At 51.0% G+C, this 19031-nt stretch overlaps 1 protein-coding gene across 1 annotated transcript in view; it reads left to right on the top strand.

The window, feature by feature from the left end:
• Positions 1–19031, top strand: part of LOC147661146 (uncharacterized) — a 320930-nt gene that overhangs the window by 93567 nt on the left and 208332 nt on the right. The gene's annotated exons all lie outside the window — the stretch shown is intronic.

Raw genomic sequence — 19031 nt, 5'->3', positions numbered from 1 at the left:
TGGACGCATCCTTTTACCGAACCGCTGTGACGGGGGATTAACCGCTTCCTACTCAGGGGCGACCTCGTTGATTTTCTATATCTTTCAAATGTCGACAGCACTATGAGAAAAGTAAGACCGTTTCCTTGCTGAAGTTGTACTGCGTATGCTCAAAATTCTATTGTGTCTCATGCTTTCATCTGTATGTTTTACCCGGCTGGGTGAAAGACTCCGGTCTGTCTCTCAGTGATCTCTGTATGAACTTCCTGATAGCGGCCTGCCTCCGGGTTGTTGGCGTGACGCAGTGTACATCTTCATGGCCTTTGTTACAAATAAATGTCTTACACCAAAAAAAAACAAAAAAAAAAAAAAAAAAAAAAAAAAAACAAGAATTGATAAAAAATATAAGGCAGCCCCAAAGGATCCAATATTTATCAAGGGACAGGTACCGCTGGACTCGCTTGTAGTCACAAACACTCGTAAAAGAGCAAACTCATTATCTACAGGAGAAGCTCCTCCTCCTGATAAGGAGTCCAAGCTAATAGATGCATCAGGCAAAAGAGTAGCATCCCAAGCAGCAAACAGCTGGCGCGTAGCTAATACACAAGCGCTACTTGCACGCTATGATAGAGCACATTATGACGAGTTAGAAAAACTCATCACACATCTCCCTAAGGTACACAGTATCAACACGTAGGCGAATTGCTCTCGCTAAACTGTAGTTACCTATGGATCGGAGAGGTCTGGCTGCCCCCTCCTTCGAGGCATACTTCTTTGTGGCCCTATTACAATGGGTGTCACGATGGACAGTGGGTCGCGCATTGGGGGAAACCCACACAAACACGGGACCTATTCTAATCCCTACAACACTGCAAATCTGAAGGAGACACGTTAGTAATAGAATAGAAGCAGATTTGTAAAGCGCGTGGTTACCCCGCAGCGTCCCAGCGCTATAGAGCAGAGAATACTGTGAGGGGAGTGCTAAATTAGGAGCCTGGGGAAAGAGAAAGGTTTTGAGAAGCTTACGAAACCTCAAGTAGCTGGGTTCAGTTCGAATCTTGAGGGAGATGCCCATGGTCGGAGCGAAGGGCCCTGTTAGCCTAGGGATTTGTGGACAATGCACAGGGATTTGAACTTCATCCTCTCGCGTATTGGCAGCCAGTGAAGAGATCTTAGGGCAGGTCTAGCTGAGGACCTTGCAGATGAGCCTGTAAGCAGCCTGGCTGCAGAATTTTGAATCAATTGGAGCTTGTTAATGGTGGCTTCAGGAGCTCCCAAATAGAGGGCGCTACTGTAGTCCAGTCTTGAGAGGATTAACCCTTGGATGAGAAGTTTTCTCGAGGGGGGAGGTAGTAGAGGGAACACTTTTCGGGCTGAGCGAAGTAGGCCATAGCATGTGCCTGCCGTTTTTTGGCTTGAGTTTTGAATGAGAGGTCCTGTTCGAGCCACACCCCTAAACTTTGAATTTCGTTTTTTGGGTCAGGAAGAGCCCCCAGACAGGCGGGCCACATGGAATCAGCTAAAGATGTCAACTTATGTCCTAGGAGCATGAGCTCCATTTTAGCTCCATTTAATTTAAGGGATTTACTCATCCAGGCATGTATTTCGGAGAGACAGGAGTGAAGGTTTTCAGGGCATTGGTCCACTTGAGTGAGCGAGACGACTAGTTGTGTGTCGTCCGCGTAGGTGACTACTTTAATCCCAAAAGGAGAGACCGCATCTTCCAGTGGGGACATGTATACGTTGAACAAAGTAGGGCTCAACGAGGAGCCCTGCGGTACACCACACTGGAGGGGGATTCGGTTGGACCGTGCAATGCCTTCCCAAACCTGGAAAGTCTGGTTGTTTAAGAACAATGTTAGCCATGACAGGCCTGATCCCGCCACCCCCATATTAATAAGGCGCTGAATTAAGATGCGGTGGTCAACAGTATCAGACTGCGCTTAGATCCAGGAGGATCACCACTGCTGATCCTCCTGAATCCAAGATACACTGCGCCTCTTAGACAACAGCTATGAGGGTGCTGTCTGTGCCCTGACCTGGGCAGAAACCTGTCTGAGTGCTGCAAAATAGCTCATTAGTTTCCAGAAAGGATGACAGTTGCTGGTTGGCAATTTTCTCCGCAATCTTGCTGAGTCCTGGCAGCAAGTAAATAGGCCGAAAATTAGCCAACTCAGAAGAGTCCAGCTGTGGCTTTTTTAGTAGGGCTTTTACAATGGCTTCCTTCCAGCTAGGAGGGACGATGCCTTGAGAAAAGGAGTAGTTAATTAAATCCGTGGCCAAGGGGGAAATGGTAGATGCAATACATTTTAGGATGTGCATAGGGGCGGGGCGCTAGGAGATCCGCTTTTCATGGATGACAGGAGTTTTTGGAATTCTTCCCTGGAGAGGGAAGCAAAGGAATCCAAATGGGGGCCAGATGTAGGGGCCCTAAAACTGCCAGGATCTGAAGGGCAGTCTCTTTGCGGTAGAGTTTTTAATATATTTAGAATTTTGCTATCAAAAACTTCCGCAAGCTGGTTACATTTGGCCCCTGAAATGTCTGGGACGAGCGGAGGGTTAGGAACCTTCAGGAGTTCCCTCACTATCCGGAAGGTTTCTCTGGAGGAGTTCGAGGACATTCCGATTTTTTCTTCGAAGAATGCAGCCTGGGCAGCTTTAAGTGAAGTTTTATAGGACCTAATAGCTGCTCTATAGGCGGCGTTGTTGTGAATGGCCCAATCTTTCCTCCAAGCACGTTCTAATTTTTTACAACCTTTCCTTAGGTCTCTAAGTTCTGGCGTGTACCACGGAGATTTAAAAACACTACTCTTTTTTACGACTCTTTTCCTAGGAAGGACAAAGTCGAGTGAGCTGTCGAGCCAACTCGCAAAGTTTTTATCGGCCACCAAGGGATCGGGATCGTTTAAGGGGGCAGTCTTCTCCAGTCTGAGAGTCCAGTTCTCGAAAGAGAGCTTGGACCAGGCCCTTTCTAAAGTGTGTGATACAGGGGCTTGAAGTGTGTCAGTGCAGGTTCGCCAGGAAAACAGGACCAGGAAGTGATCGGACCAGGGAAGGGGTAGTGAAGGGGCTGGATTCCAGGAGCGGAATGTTGGAAAATATGGGGTCCAAAAGGTGTCCCCTATTGTGTGTGGCGTCTGTGTTTTTAAGCCCCAGCTCATAGGATTTTAGGTCGAGCTGAAGTTCTGCCGCCGCTTTGTCATGGGGGTCATTAAAATAAAAGTTTAAATCTCCCAAAAGAATGAAGTTGGATGCAGTGGAAGCTGAGGCAATAATTGTTTCTTATAGTGAGCTACCGAAGTGTCCTGGTCTACCCGGGGGCGGTACTCCAGGAGACCTGATAGAAATTTAGTATGGGAGATTTGTACGGCAAAGAGGGAGCTCTCACAGTCAGCGATGGCGCTGTCCGCTATCCTGCAGGTGAAATGATTTCTGTACACTATGCTAACCCAACCCCTTTAGTGATAGATTCCTTACCTTAGAATATCCCCAGGCATCATACTGGATCCGGAAAGTTTTCGTCTGCAGTACCCCTGCGCGGCAGACGGTGGCGTTGTGCGCCTCCGCATCCGTTGCTGGCGTCGTAGGAGCTGAGATGAGGTAACAGACAACTTAGGCGCCACCCATGCACGCTGACATCAGTTCGTTCTTTTTCCGCGCCAGCAAGCGCAGATCCGGTTAGAGCACGTACCCTTGCCATTTTTTGACTAAACTTTTGAGACTTTGTCTTCGATTTTTGAGTCTTTGACTCCTGGTGCCACATAGGGAGGCCTGTGTTGATATCCTGTGGGGCCTTTCACCATACGATGTCGGTGGCCGACATTCATGGCGTCTGTCTCTACTGTCTGGGGCGCGACCATGACTCCTGGTCATGTTCCGACTGTCTGGCCATGGCTCCAAAGGCCTTGCAGGATTGGTCCCGCAAGCTTCTGGAGGCCCGGCAGTCGTCTCCGCGCCATTCGAGGTCCAGGGATTGATCGAGGGACCGCCCGCGGAGCAATCATCATCGCTCCTCGGGGTCGAAGTCTTCACACATTGAATCGGGTAAGAGACTTCATAAGAAGAAGTCGAAGAAGCGTTTCTGCTCTTCGACTTATCCCCCCCCCCCCGTCGGTCTCTGGACGCAGATGAGGGGGCCGGGGGTCCCAACCCGTGGCTCCTTTGGAGCCTGTGAGTTCCGCGGCCTACCCACCTTATCCGGGTCCGTCAACGACTCCTGCCTAGGTGCAAGATTTTCTTGCTACCATGGGCTGCCTTTTCAGGCCTCGGGCTCCTGCTGGCGTGCCTTCGGGCCCCGTGGTTGCAGCTGAGGGCCCTCCCTTGCTTCCGGCTCCGCTGCTGGCTCTGCCGGCGGCTCCAGATCCGGTGCCGCAAGGTCCTCAGACGGTGACTCCTGCCCTGCAAGGTCCTCCGTTGGTGGTTCCGGCTCCGCTCCCGGCTCTGCAGTGGGTTACGTTTGTTCCGCCATCGCCCTTGCCCGGGTTCCAGGACAATTTTGTTCCTAATTGGGACACATTTAGCCGGACCGGCATCGTGAACGGTGCAGTTCAACCATTTATATTCCCCTGTTCCTCCCCCACTACTGCAGCCTGGTCCACGGGCAGTGGAGGAAGGGGACGACTGGGAGGGGTCTGAGGACCCTCTTGCATGGCAGTGCGGGTTGCAACAGGAATGGACAGAAGAGTTGGCAATGCAGGTGGCCTTGACCTCTCCTCTGACCCTGGTTTTCTTTCTCCTTCTGCTGCGGCTATGGCGGAGGGCGCCACATAAACTGTGGTGCTCCGTAGAGCATCTGAGGCCCTTGACTTTGACCTGCCTACTTTGACCCTCAAAACTAAGCTCCTCACTGAAGTACATGTTTTTACCCTTGCCACAAAGTAACTGCTAGAGAAAATTCCGGCTCGATCCATCAGAGCCTAGACTTTCACCTCAGCACTCACCAGGAATCTTCATGTGCTGAGATTTGTTGTCCACTGACTTGAGCCTCCCTTCACACCTTCACCAAGCATAGTTTGGTTTCTGAGGTGAGAAGGGATGGCAATTTGCAAGCTTTCTGCTCAGTTCCTCTTTTGATTGACACTTCCGTCTGACTCCCCACCTGGAAGGGTACTGCTGTGGAATATATTCAACAGGTGAAGGATCTGCAGGTACTAATATCCATCACAAGAAAAAGTTAGTTACCTTCAGTCACAATTTGTTTGTGGCATGCGCATCGTAGAAACACATGCTGTGCACATTTCCACTTTGTGGTGTTGGGCCTGGACATGTACAACTTGTTTTCTTCGAAGACCGTCTTTTTGTCTCACGGGGTCTAGTGACTCCACCTATTTGTGGTATTGCACAGGAGTATAGGCTCCATATTGTTACTGTTTATTCTCTGTCGTTGGGTTCAGACATATTGTGTGCTTCGGTTTGACACCTTGTGGTGGTCTCGCTGGGCACTCAGATCCGTCCCACCGTCGGTTCTACAAAACAATACTGCTTTCACCGGTTTTCTATAGTCCTGCTTAGTTTCAACATGTTGGCTCTGTGTCTGTCTACTCACTGGGGTTGTGAATGTCTTTGTGATGTAAAGGACGGCATTTCATTTCTGTCCTAATTGCCCACTACGTACCTGAGGTTGGACCTTCATGAAGTTTCTAATCTCTCTTGGTCTCCCGAGCACCAAGAAGACTTCTTTTAAGCATGTCTCGTGTTCCGGAATAAAAAGGCACTATGGGACAGATGTGCTCGTCGCCTAGGTCACTATGGCACACAGAAGAACAGCTGAAGACATGCCACACGTCTTTGGGGAGCGTGAGGAGTCTGATTTGAAAGAAACAGGTGCGCCAGGCTGCAGACTCCGAAGAGGATATAGAGATCAAGCAACCTTTTCTACCCAGCAGCAATAAAAGGTTGCAGTGAATTCTCAGGCTTCCCCTACTCGCCACCAACAGGCATCAGCATTATGTCCCCATGCCTATGAAGTGTCTGGTGTGCCACTGCCTTCCTGTCATGATCAACACAACTTTCAGAGACGGACTTGATGCCCATACCATATTCGGCACCAAAGTCCTCCTTGAAACATGGAGCCTCATCCTCCATGCCAGATGCAAGGGCACATCCCTGAATACTCTGAGCGGAAAGTGTTAGAGCTGAAGATTTCAGAGATGAAACATCCTGCCCTGAAAACGTAGTAGCTGAAGTTAGATACAGCTTCGAGACCTGCAGAACCCAAGCATTCGGAGCCGATTTCAAGCTTGGTAGCCTCCGATGAGCCCCTCCCTTTGGAGTTACTATCGCACCAAGAGTCTCCGCCAAATGTCTGGCCGTGGTGGCTGCTCATCTCAGGCGATGCGGCATCTGTGTGTCCCCTTATTTAGATTGGTTGATCAAGAGCAGTATTATCACACCAGAGAACACCTGGGGGTCAAAAACAAGAGGTGGATCATAAAACCATGCAGCACAAAAGACACCAGTGAGTGAGCTTTGATAGTGTAGTGCAGGCCAGTTTAAGGCTCAAGAGCAAATGGAGAAATAGTTCCCATCAGAGGCCCCCCCAAGCAGTACAGCTGACTGCCTGGAGACATCGACGGATTAGAGCGGTGCTCCTCAAACCTGCGCTGTGGCCAGGTGGGGTGAAGCCTCTCAACCACAAAATTTGGTATTCGGTTGAGTTTGTACCTGAAGATCAGGTGATATTGTTTTTATTTTTCACAAAATCTAAGTAGCAGTGTTATACATTTCCGGTCCTGAAGAATGCATTTGAAACTGTGTTCAGAATAATGCAGAAACATGTTGACCATCAAATAGTACGGTGATTATTTAGAACCCGCACTCACACTTGCTTTTTAAACTTTAGGGATTGGGAGACACTAATAAATGTTGTTTGTCCACCCGATCACCTAATTTTATATTCTCTCCCCTCACTTAACACTTTTTCCACCACAACACTGCCTCTACAGCAGCCACCTTAACTCTTTGTACTTTATTCTCTTCCCTTATCTCACACATATCGGCTACGGTAACACCTGACCGGCCGTTTAATCTCCTGGGTAAGGAGAACCCAGATGATGAGAATAAGGGCGGTACAGAGTGGCTTCTGATGGGAACTATTTCTCCATTTGCTCTTGAGCCTTAAACTGGCCTGCACTACACTATCAAAGCTCACTCACTGGTGTCTTTTGTGCTGCATGGTTTTATGATCCACCTCTTGTTTTTGACCCCCAGGTGTTCTCTGGTGTGATAATACTGTATTTTGGGGCATGCACCTGGTAGGTCGGTAAACTCGCCCTTAGACCCTACTCCCATTGTTTGTTGTGAATGTGATCAAGAGCAGTGCCTAGCAACTCTTTTGCTCACACCCAGACCATAATAGACAGATTGCACAGCCTGGGTTTCACCATGAATTTGACCAAGTGCCTTCTTCAACCACAACATGACCTACCCTTCCTAGGAGCTGTCTTAAATGCCTCTATCTGGAAAGCTTACCCGAGCCGAACCAGGGTTCATGGTTTTCAAAACATGTTTTCTCTTTCAGCCCGATCGACGGCTAACAGTCAGAAATGTAATGCGTCTATTAAGGATGGCATCTTTCATAGCAATAGTCTCTCATGCCAGGCTCCTCATGCACCTCTTAGAGTGCCTTGTGGCACAGCGGTCTCAAGCGGCGATCTTCTACAAGATTTACTGATGGTGTGGGGGCTCATTCATCTCTCTCTGCAGTGGTGGCATACAAACAACTTATTGTATGGGGGGGGGTCCTTTCTGGACCCAGTTCCGCAAGTGACCATGACTATAGGCGTATCCCTCACAGGTTGAGGAGCACATCTGTCAGTGCTCCCAAACCTGTGAGGGATACGCCTGTAGTCATGGTCACTTGCGGAACTGGGTCCGGGAAGGACCCCCATGCAATAAGTTGTTCAGGGACTGTGAAATCACAATGAACAGACAACAGAACTTCCATTTCTTATTTACAAAAACAAAGGCGCACGCACTCAATGCAGCTGTCCAGACAAGCACAAAGCATCTGGAGGTGGGCAATCCATCTCAGAGTCAATCTACTCATTTAGCACATTGCTGGAGTGGACAACAGTGTAGCAGTCCAGCTTAGGAGGATGCATGAACAAGTCCCCTAGTGGGAACTCCACACCTAAGTCCTACACATGTACTTTCACCTTTGGGGGGTTCCCAGAAGTAGGTCTGTTTGGTACTGCTGAAAACACAAAATGCTCAAGCTTTGGCGTCACCCGCGGTCTCTGGCCAATTCAATATGGATGAGTTGGTCTGGAATATTGCTTTTCTGCCTCTCCCACTCCTACTGTTCTTGGTGAGGAAGCTCAGACAGACATCTCTCGCTCATTTTGGTAGCACCAATCTGGGCACGTCAACCTTGGTGAATCACACTACTACAACTCTCTCTAGTCCCGCACGAGAAGCTTCACAACAAGCTAGACCTTCACAGACAAAACCACTCCGACACCCTAATGTGGCTTCTGAACTCTTAAAATTTGGTTACATCAACCTCCCAGAAGAGTGTATGTCAAATGTTAGAGGTGCGCAGACCCACCACCAGGGCCTGTTAAACAGCCAAATGGAAACATTTTGTACACTACCGCCTTCCAAAACACACACACACATCCTGTCAGACCCCAAGTTGAAAATATAGTTTTTTTACCTTCTACACTTGCAGAGGTCAGGCCTAGCCTATACCTCAATCAGATTATACTTGGCTGCTGAAGCTGCCTATCTACAGAACTGATTACAGATTTTGGTATTTCGAATACCTGTTATTAAAGAGTTCATGAGCGGCCTTAAGAGTTATTACTCCCAGGACATCACCCTCAATTGGTACTTCTGTTATTTATGTTGTTATGTTATTTATTCTTTTGTATAGCGCAACGGTTACTCGAAAAGAGTGTCCCAGGGCTTTGGGTAAGGAGAACTGATTCGCAATAACATAACGCATTAAAAAGAGAGTACAGAACAAACAAGTAAAAAACGGGACTGCTGGGGGGTCTACTGGGTGAACAACCAGGTTTTAACCACATGGCTGCTAGGCGTTTTCCCGTCCTGCGCTAAAAAATATAAAACACCATCAATCATGACGAGCTGGCCTTGTCATCCGCGCAGGGCAGGTAAGCGCCATGACGAGCCCAGCTCGTCATTAGCTTCGAAGGGGTTAAGACCTCTCCTAAAGTCAAGTAGACTAGTAGCCCCCCGAAGTGGGAGCGGAAGCGAATTCCACATCTGTGGAGCCAGCAGGCTGAAGGAGCGGCCGCCCAGGCGCGCTCTCTTAACTCGAGGGACAACCGCCAGGAGCAAAGATTCTGACCTCAGAGAACGAGCAGGATGGTAAAAGGCCAGTCTCTTTTGGAGATGCCTTGCACCCACAGCGTGGAGAGCCTTGTAGGCCAAAGTCATAGCCTTGAAGGCGATCAGTTTACGGATGGGTAACCAGTGCAGAGACAACAATAGGCCCGAGGCGCTGACACGTCTATTTAGACCAAAAATGGCCCTGGCCGCCGCATTCTGCGCAACTTGAAGCCGCTGCAACAGGTACTCTGGTAGGCCCAGGTAAAGAATGTTGGCATAATCCAACCTGGAACCTATCAGAGCCTGCACAGTCAGCCTCCTGTGCTCCTCCGACAGAAGAGGCAAAAACCTCCGCAGCATCTTTAATAGACCGAAACAGGTGCCGGTCACCCCAAGGATCTGGGCTTTCATCGTCAGCCCCTTGTCCATCTTAACCCCCAAGTTTTTAGCCATAGGGGAAGAACCGGACGGAGGGAACATATCGATGCGCCACCAGTCCTGCCAGCTAGGCTCCGTATCGCACCCGAAAAAGAGTACCTCGGATTTATCGGAATTGCACTTGAGGCTGTTCAGTTGGAACCATGTGAACACAGCCCCAAGGCAATTCCGGATACTCTCCCCGTCAAAGTCAGCCCCTCTGTCGCAAGAAAAGAGGAGCTGGGTGTCGTCGGCATACGACACGATCCGGGCACCAAACGACTCCACCACCGCCGCCAAAGGGGTCATAAAGCTGTTGAAGAGGGTCGGGCTCAATATAGAGCCCTGAGGGACCCCGACTCCCAAAGGCGGCATCACGGCGGTGTCAGGCGATGTCCAGACCGTTTGCCGGCGGCCAGCTAGAAAGGACGAAAACCAGCTGAGCACCGTCCCCCGAAGGCCAATCTCATAGAGTCTTGCGAGAAGGCCATCATGGGGGACGGTGTCAAAGGCCGCCGACAAGTCCAACAACACCAGCATGACTTTGCCCCCGGTATCCAGCACCCCTTTGATAGTTTCAGAAGCCTCAAGGAGCGCGGTCTCGGTGCTACGATTTGAACGGAAGCCAGACTGGGAGTCATGTAAGATTTTGTGGGTCTCCAAAAAGTTGGCGAGCACCGACTGAACATGTTTCTCCAAGATCTTAACGAGAGCCGGCAGCAAAGAAATTGGCCTATAGTTGGCTGGGACCTTCGGGTCGAGACCCCGTTTTTTAAGCAGCGGGATGACCATTGCCTGCTTCCAAACTGGTGGAACCACTCCCTGCCTCAACGAGAGATTCAGAAGAGGGTTCGCCAGTGGATTGATCACTTCCGCCAACTTACCCAAAAGCTTGGCTGGACAAGGTTCAAGTGGAGACCCAGATTTCAAATTGCCCATAAGCGCTAAGGAGGCTGGGGCTGGCAAAGGTGGAAATTCAGCCAATGTGACACCCTGCGTGGCCGGGGGGATCATACCGACCTCAGATGTAAACGGCCTAGCAGGTACTCCCGATGGAAAAGAGTCCTGTATGAGTTTTATCTTGCTTGTAAAAAAACAAGCAAGGTCCGCCGCCCAAGATTCTAAGGGCACCTCTTCCGATGTAATAGTCCGAGGAGAGATAAATTCTCTGACTATTGTAAAGATCTCCTTGCTAGAGTTAGAGGCCGCTTTAATTCTCCCCGCAAGATAGGCTTTTTTTCCAAGGCGGATATCCCGGTGGTAAGCTTTGACAACAGCCTTATAGGCCAACCTGTCCATACTATCGTAGTGTGCCCGCCAGGCTCTTTCGGCCACCTTACACTCCTGCCGCTTGGCCCACAGTGCAGTGGTAAACCAAGGGGCCGAAACCCGCTCAGCTGTCAGGGGGGGGGGGGCAACACCGGGGCCAGGTCGTTAAGCCTGTCGGAAAGCCATGCTTGCAGGGACTCCAAATCTCTCTCCAGCTCACCGGAGAGAAGACAGGGATAATCCGAAGCAGCCTGAGCCAGCATCTCAGGGGTCACTCTGTTGAACGCTCTGAACGCACGTCCCCGTTGCTGCGATGCAGATTTGGCGAGCCAATGATCAGACCACAGAACCGGGAGAGTCTCTTTCACCACCAAAGGAGATGAAGAAAAGACCTGGTCAAGAGTATGCCCCTTAACGTGAGTCGGCCCCTGCAAATAAGGGATAAGACCCAGCGGGTTCATGGCCTCAGAAAGCTTTATGGCAGCGGGGTCAGACGGATCATCCATCCGAAAGTTGAAATCCCCTGCTACTATACAATGTTCTGCACTCAGGGCCAGTCCCAGCAACACCGAGTCGAGGTCTACAAAGAATGTCCGGGCGGACCAGGGGGTCGATAGACCAAAAGTCCCTTCACTGATTGGTGCGGCGCTAGCGTGATAGAAAAAGCAAGTGATTCCGAGCCGCGGATGTCCTCCGTAGGCAAGACGGTACACAACGTGCCCTTCTTCACCACCAGTGCGACCCCTCCGCCCCTTCCCTTGGCTCTGTCCTTCCTGAAGATGTTATAATCAGGCGGGATTGCCATCGCCACGTCCGGGTTAGAGGATTCTCCCCACCAAGTCTCGGTCAACATTCTGCTCCCTGTAAGTCCCTAGTAAATGATTTTCTGGGTACCTAGGGCCTGGGAGCTGAAGATGGTCCCTTGGGACCCCCCCTCCCCCCCTCTCCAGGACCATGATCATGCCATTGCAGCTTGCATGTCCTTGTGAGGGAGAAAACTAAAGTAGACCTGGCACCCTGCCTGGGTGCCATGCCAGCAGACACTACCCGAAGGCTTAGGTAAGTTACCCCCTAGCAGTCCTCACAGCCCTAAGGGTGGGGGCACAATGTGACCGGTGAGGGCATATCTGCTTGAGCCAATTTGCCCCTAAAATATTGGGGTCCATGTCCTCATATTGTAAGTGCCAATGAAGCCATAGAAAGTACTTGGGCTGGAAACTCAACAACTAGAGTTCCACAGCACCATGATGGCTTCACTGAACTCAGGAGTGTTTTGTACCAAACTACTCCTTGCAATAAATCCACACTGATGCCAGTGTGGGATTTATTGTACCGTGCACCCGGAGGGCACCTCAGAGGTGCTCCATGCAAAATCTGGTGTGGTCTCTGACCGGCTGTAGGCAGCCAGCTACCACCAGACATGTTTCTGTACCCCAGGGTAGAGAGCCCCTGCTCTCCGGGACCAGAAACAATGCACATCCTGGGCAGAGGTTAGTGCACCCTGCTGCCCCTGTGCCGCAGTTGGTGTAGGTTTGGTGCACTTTGTAGCCCCCCCATGCTTAACCTAGCCCCAAAGCTTGGCCCCCTGCAACCGTTCTACTAACCTGCAAGCAGTGTGGCTCGAGGCACCCCGTCTCCATTGGAAAGCATTGGGCCAAACTCAGATTTTGACCTTTGCACCCGGCCACACCTGTGCTGCTAGTGATAGTTTAGGCACTCATCTGGCCCTTTCTGACTTTTGGCTCTGAATACTGGGATTTTAAGTGCAGTACTTACCTGTTTAACAGCAATATTGTTATCTCCATAGGATAACATTGGACTGTGTTGAACAATTTCTGAGTGTTGCTTTTTCAAAGTGAAAAGCATTTTTAATAAAAACTTGCTTACTTTGTTATGGAGCTCTTGGTCTTAAAGTACAACCAAAGAATAATATCCTAAAATTTTTCTGGCTCTCCTTGAGTCGTGTGTCCATTATAGAGCACTGTTATTCAATAAAGGTCTTATACTCCTCTGTTAGGCCTAAGGTTGCTTGCTCACACTTCCACTAAGAGAGCACTTTGGGTTTTACATTGAGCCCTGTACACTTTTGGGGAATCTCTGGACTCTGTGCACGGTATTACCACCTAGTGGCAATATCATATATAGAACCAGCTTCCTACACCATGTTCAATTCCACTAAAAGGAGGAGTCATTAGACCCAGTGACTCAGACTTCCTTCGGAGAACAAGTTGTACATGTCCGGCCCCAACACTATATAGCGGAAGTGTGCACAAGGTATGATACTACAGCAATACAGATGCTTACAGGGCAATTAACATTTTTCTTCTGGTGTATAATTTAACGATCTGTAGATTCCTTATTGATCCCACCCGCCTCCCCTTTTGGAACGATGGTCATAGACCACCTTAAAAGGGTTCAGATTTAGATTGTTGCACTGTCTCAAATTGATAGTCATTTCATCATCTGACCCTTTAAGGACACAGACAAAATGAACAGGGCACAGATATCTGTATACTGGGGATGGTGTCTTTTGGCTCCAGTGAAGTCCATGTCAGATCTCTTCCAGAGAAGAGATGGAGCCAGCAACCCACAACTTCACGGGAGAGGTATGGAATAGTTTCCGGATCCAATCTGGCACCTTAGGACATTCAACAGGTGTGGAATCTGTAGGTAGATAAAGTATCTACTGAAAAGTACTGTTTCTGCTACTTCATATCCTTATTATTTATTGACATTGTGGAATTCCACAACACTTTTAAACATGAACATGTATTTTGCTTTACTAAAAGAGTGGTTTCTTTTTTAAAGATAGTCAATTGAAGATTGAACAGGATGTCGTTAAAACGGACCGAGACTGTTAATATCTCTAAGTAGGAAAAAGTAATGAGAGGTGTCAACAAAGCTTCACAAAAACTAAAACTGCTTTTTCCATTAAGCTAAGTCAAGCCAATTGCACGTCCATTGCTCAGTACTGCTTTGTCAGTTAAGAAGCAGATAATCTTTCTGCTTTCTGTAGTCAGGAATTCCAGACACTAAGTTTTAACCATTTGATTTCACTGCGCGCTACACACAGCCACTTATTCATTGAGGACACCGCTCTTCGTCTTTTGGTGAGTTAGTCCTGGTGCACTATTCTTCTTAGGAGACTTTCTATTTTAGCTTTTCCACAGTCGCCATGCCGTAACCATTTATGAAGTGCTCTGTGACAAACATATTCAGAGTGATTCGCATGCACACTGTCCTGTCTCCCCAACAATAATATTTAAAACAGACTTGCTCCCTGCTCCAAACCTTGCTCTCTTCTCACTTAAAGCGGTGAGAGCCAGTAATGCTCTGAGAGTCACTGTGAGGAAATGGGGTGTATTATATCGTATGGTTGCAACTTCACCATGTCGTACTCTTACCACCCTCTTTGGGTCCAGTAGGTTTCGTTTGTAAAACCCTCTGCTCAACTCTGGGTAGCTGTGGCACTGAGTAGCAAGGCTTACTCAGAGGAACAAGTGAAAAGCATTTAAGCAGCACAGAAGCAATTGAAAAAAGAAATTGACCCAATACTCAACAAATCCAACACCAATTTATAAATACAAAAAAGATCCACCGGAGGGTTCCAGGGATAATTTATTTTCACAATATATCAAACCAGTTTCAGTCAACCGCAATCAAGCCTTGGCAAAGTCATTGAATTGGACACTTAGAAACTTCTTCAAAAAAAGCTTATGTAAGTCAGTACGGTCAGTTAGAAGTACTTGGGGCACCGAACTCTGTTAGGGGGACCAGCTAGATCCTCAGGAAAAGTTACCTTCACAGAAGCAGTCCTTCAGCAGTTTCAGGCACTTTATCTGTATTGCAATGGATTTCTGTGGAGTGGCCCTGATGCAAGGGATGAAGGATGCTGTAGATGTTCTAAGGATAATTTAGATGCATCGAGGGTCTTCCTGCAGAGATTCCTCAGTCCACGAAGATGGTGAGGGGTTGCAGGGGAGGCATCCCACAAAGTCCTTGCTGGTCTTGCTTGAAGGTCAGTTGCAACTGACTACCAGTCAACCATTGTCATGGTCACAGGCCAGTACTTCCTGGGTCGATTACTCGCATTCGGAGTCCCAGCAACACTCCGACAGCACTCCCAGGTTCAGCCATCTTTAGGTGCAATTGTGTGGCATGTCTTGGTCCTCTGTGCTGCTCGGCGTTGGTGGTAGTGGCTGGAAGATTTTGGGCTACCTACTTGCCCCAGCAGACTTCTTCAACTGTTGTGTCCCTGTGCTGCGTACAGGAGGCCAGTCAGTTGGCCCTTTTACATTCTCTTGGCTTGACTGGGCTCTGGAGACCGCTTCTCCTTGTGCAGGACACAGCCGGCACAGACCCCCTCTGCACTAGCCTTCTAGGTACAGCAGGTGCAATCTTGGTCGGTACTGCCTCTCTTTGCTGCTCCCTCGGTGCAGCAGGCAAGTCCTCCTTTGGTCTTTCCAAGTTCGAGATCTGGGGCCAGGGTTGTCCCCTTGAGGCTCAGAAAGTGCCCTCACACAGGGTGCATTTGGCTGCCAATGAGCTAATTGATTAAAAACAATTGCCCACGGATGGATTTCAGTTAACCCTGGCTGGTCTTAAAGGGGCGTCGACTTTTGGATCCGATATCCTGGAAGGAGCCACTGAATGCCATCATTTGCAATGCAAGAGGTCTCGCATTAGGAAAGTGTGAGCTATTGGTATTGTAAATGACACATTTTTTTAATGTGTTGGCTTTGAAAATATATAAATTAATAGCATCGTTATTCACAAAGCCAATAGCTTACACTTTCCTAATGCGAGTCCTATTGGCTATGGCAATGCTTGTTGGTAGCAAGCAAGGACAGTGCTGTTGTGGTGCTGAGTGATGATGTGGTTGGGCTGAGTGATGAGGTGGTGTATTAGAGTGATATGGTGGTGTATTAGAGTGATGTGGTGGTGTCCCAGAGTGATGTGGTGGTGTCCCAGAGTGATGTGGTGGTGTCCCAGAGTGATGTGGTGGTGTCCCAGAGGGATGTGGTGGTGTCCCAGAGTGATGTGGTGGTGTCCCAGAGTGATGTGGTGGTGTCCCCGAGTGATGTGGTGGTGTCCCCGAGTGATGTGGTGGTGTCCCCGAGTGATGTGGTGGTGTCCCCGAGTGATGTGGTGGTGTCCCCGAGTGATGTGGTGGTGTCCCCGAGTGATGTGGTGGTGTCCCCGAGTGATGCGGTGGTGTCCCCGAGTGATGCGGTGGTGTCCCCGAGTGATGTGGTGGTGTCCCCGAGTGATGTAAAGTGTGTCCCCGAGTGATGTGGTGGTGTCCCCGAGTGATGTGGTGGTGTCCCCGAGTGATGTGGTGGTGTCCCCGAGTGATGTGGTGGTGTCCCAGAGTGATGTGGTGGTGTCCCAGAGTGATGTGGTGGTGTCCCAGAGTGATGTGGTGGTGTTCCCGAGTGATGTGGTGGTGTTCCCGAGTGATGCGGTGGTGTCCCCGAGTGATGCGGTGGTGTCCCCGAGTGATGCGGTGGTGTCCCCGAGTGATGTGGTGGTGTCCCCGAGTGATGTGGTGGTGTCCCTGAGTGATGGAGGGGGGAGTTGGACGGTGGAGGTGGGGGGTGTGAGGTGGTGAAGGGGGGGGTGACTGTGGGGGTGAAGGGGGGGTGAGGGTGTGAAGGTGAGTGAGGGGGTGAGATGGGCCGTGGCAGCGCCAGCAGGGCTCCAAAGGTGGTTACGGGTTCCACGCGGATGAGTTCGTCTCGGTGTCTCTCAACTCCAGGATACAACTGCTGACCTGCTCCAGGGCTGCCCCAGATATAGGTCTGGCGTCCTTTGATGTCCGGACCCTCGCACCTGGGGGTCTGAGGGCCGGGATGAGCATGTCCAGACACCCAGCAGGGGGTGGAGCCAGCTCCCAGGGAGGCCGGAGGCGATCGAAACCAGGCGTCGGGGGACGGTTGGAGAACCATCGAAACTCTTCCCCTCATTGATCAGTCAAGTGGCCTCTTTACCACCTGGTTGGATCGTGGTGCCTCGATGTCGGGGCTTCGCTGGGTCTGCGGCCGGGGTCGGGCCGAGGCCACGGGTCTGGTCGTGGAGGGTCCAAGATGGAGTCTGGGTTTGAGATGGTGGTCCGGGATAGGGTTCGGACCAACCGAGTGTGTCGAGGCAGGATTGCCGAGTTCCAAAGGAGGAGAGCCGGTAGTTGCCCCGTGTAGGGTGGACGGTGCCGCCCTCGGCCGGGGGAAGGGGTCGAGGTTGTCCAGGGCCTGCCAGGCGAGAGGAGTGGGACCACGCCACGAGGCCGGCTCCAACACACGTCCCCCCCGCCCCCCAGCTGAAGGCAGGGAGAGTCACCCATCTTCTTGGGTATTCTCCTGGCCGAGGCGGAAGCAGGACAGGCCGTCTGCGTTGGTGTGGTCGTTGCCTGGGCGATGCTCCACAGTGAAGTCCATACATTGGAGGGAGATGGACCAACGCAGCAACTTCGGATTCTCCCCTCGCATCTGCATCAGCCACCGCAGAGGTCGGTGGTCAGTTTGTACCCGGAAGTGGGTGCCGAAGAGGTAGGGCCGGAGCTTCTTGAGGGCCCCCACAATACTGCCATAGTCTTTTATGAAGTGCCGGTAATACTCAGTGAGCCCCAGGAAGGCTCGGCCCTCTGTCTGGGTGATCGGGGGCTTCCAGGCCATGATGGAGTCGATCTTAGGTTGGAGGGGGGCCACCTGGCCGCTTCCCACTTGGTATCCCAGGTAGGTCACGGAGCCTTGGCCGATCTGGCATTTGCTGGCTTTTATGGTTAATTCGGCCCGGCGGAGGGCTGCCAAGACTTCCCGAAGGTGTTGGAGGTGCTCAGCCCAGTGGAGGCTGTACACCGCGATATCGTCCAGGTAGGCGGCACTGAACTCCTCGAGCCCCGCCAGTACTTTATTCACCAGTCTTTGGAACGTGGGGGGGCCTTTTTCGTTCCGAAGGGCATCACCCTGAAGTGGTAGTGGCCATCGGAGGTGGAGAAAGTGGATCGCTCCTGGGCGCCTGGTGTGTGTCCGATCTGCCAGTAGCCCGAGGTCAGGTCGAAGGTGCTCAAGTACCGGGCCGCCCCCAGGCGGTCGATCAGTTCATCAGCCCGGGGGATGGGGTGAGCGTCTGTCCGTGTAACGGCGTTCAGACCCCGGTAGTCCACGCAAAACCTAAGTTCGGGGGTGGCGCCAGGGGCGGCGGCCTTGGGGACCAGGACAACAGGACTGGCCCATGGACTGTCGGGGGGGCTCGATCACCCCCAGGGTCAGCATCTTGGACACTTCTGACTGAATGCAGGTCCGTACTTGATCGGGAACTCGGTAGGCCCGGTGTCGCACAGGCGGGCGATCCCCGGTGTCTGCATCGTGGACGCACCACGGGGTGACCCCAGGGGTAAGAGAAAATAACTCGTCAAATTGTCCCAATAGCTTTTGGCAATCTCTGCATTGTTCTGGGGTCAGGGTGGAGGAGAGGTGGACTCCCTCCACGGAGCCGTCTTTTTCTCGGGCGTTCAGGAGGTCTAGTAGGGGCTCTGAGTCATCGGGTCTGCTGCCGGGGTCGGGCCGAGGCCAAGGGTCTGGTCGTGGAGGGTCCAAGATGGAGTCTGGGTTTGAGATGGTGGTCCGAGATAGGGTTCGGACCAACCGAGTGTCGAGGCAGGATTGCATAGTTCCAAAGGAGGAGAGCCGGTGGTTGCCCGGAGGGCGGCTCTCGTGTAGGGTGGACGGTGCCACCCTTGGCCGGGGGACAGGGGTCGAGGTAGTCCAGGGCCAGCCAGGCGGGAGGAGTGGGACCACGCCACAAGGCCGGGTCCAACAGTGAGGGGGTGTGAGGGTGGGTGAAGGTGTGAAGGTGTTGTAGTGTAGTTCCTAGTTTCCCACTAGGCCCTGCGCATTGGAATAACATAAACAGTAGTATCGACGTGGAACTGCTTATATTCCAGGCCTCCACTGACTATGCTAAACTTAATTGGGTTGTGTTACCAACTAGCTCAGAGGTCACTGGAAACTTTCTTCTCTGCATAGGAAGTGATCAGCTTCCTTGGCACAGACAAGAAGGGATTCAGTTTTCCA

The sequence above is a fragment of the Lissotriton vulgaris genome, unplaced genomic scaffold (genome assembly GCF_964263255.1).
Source record: "Lissotriton vulgaris unplaced genomic scaffold, aLisVul1.2 SCAFFOLD_2105, whole genome shotgun sequence".
NCBI lineage: Eukaryota > Metazoa > Chordata > Amphibia > Caudata > Salamandridae > Lissotriton > Lissotriton vulgaris.
The sequence above is the reverse complement of the archived record's forward strand: the minus strand, read 5'-3'. Positions and strand labels throughout refer to the sequence as shown.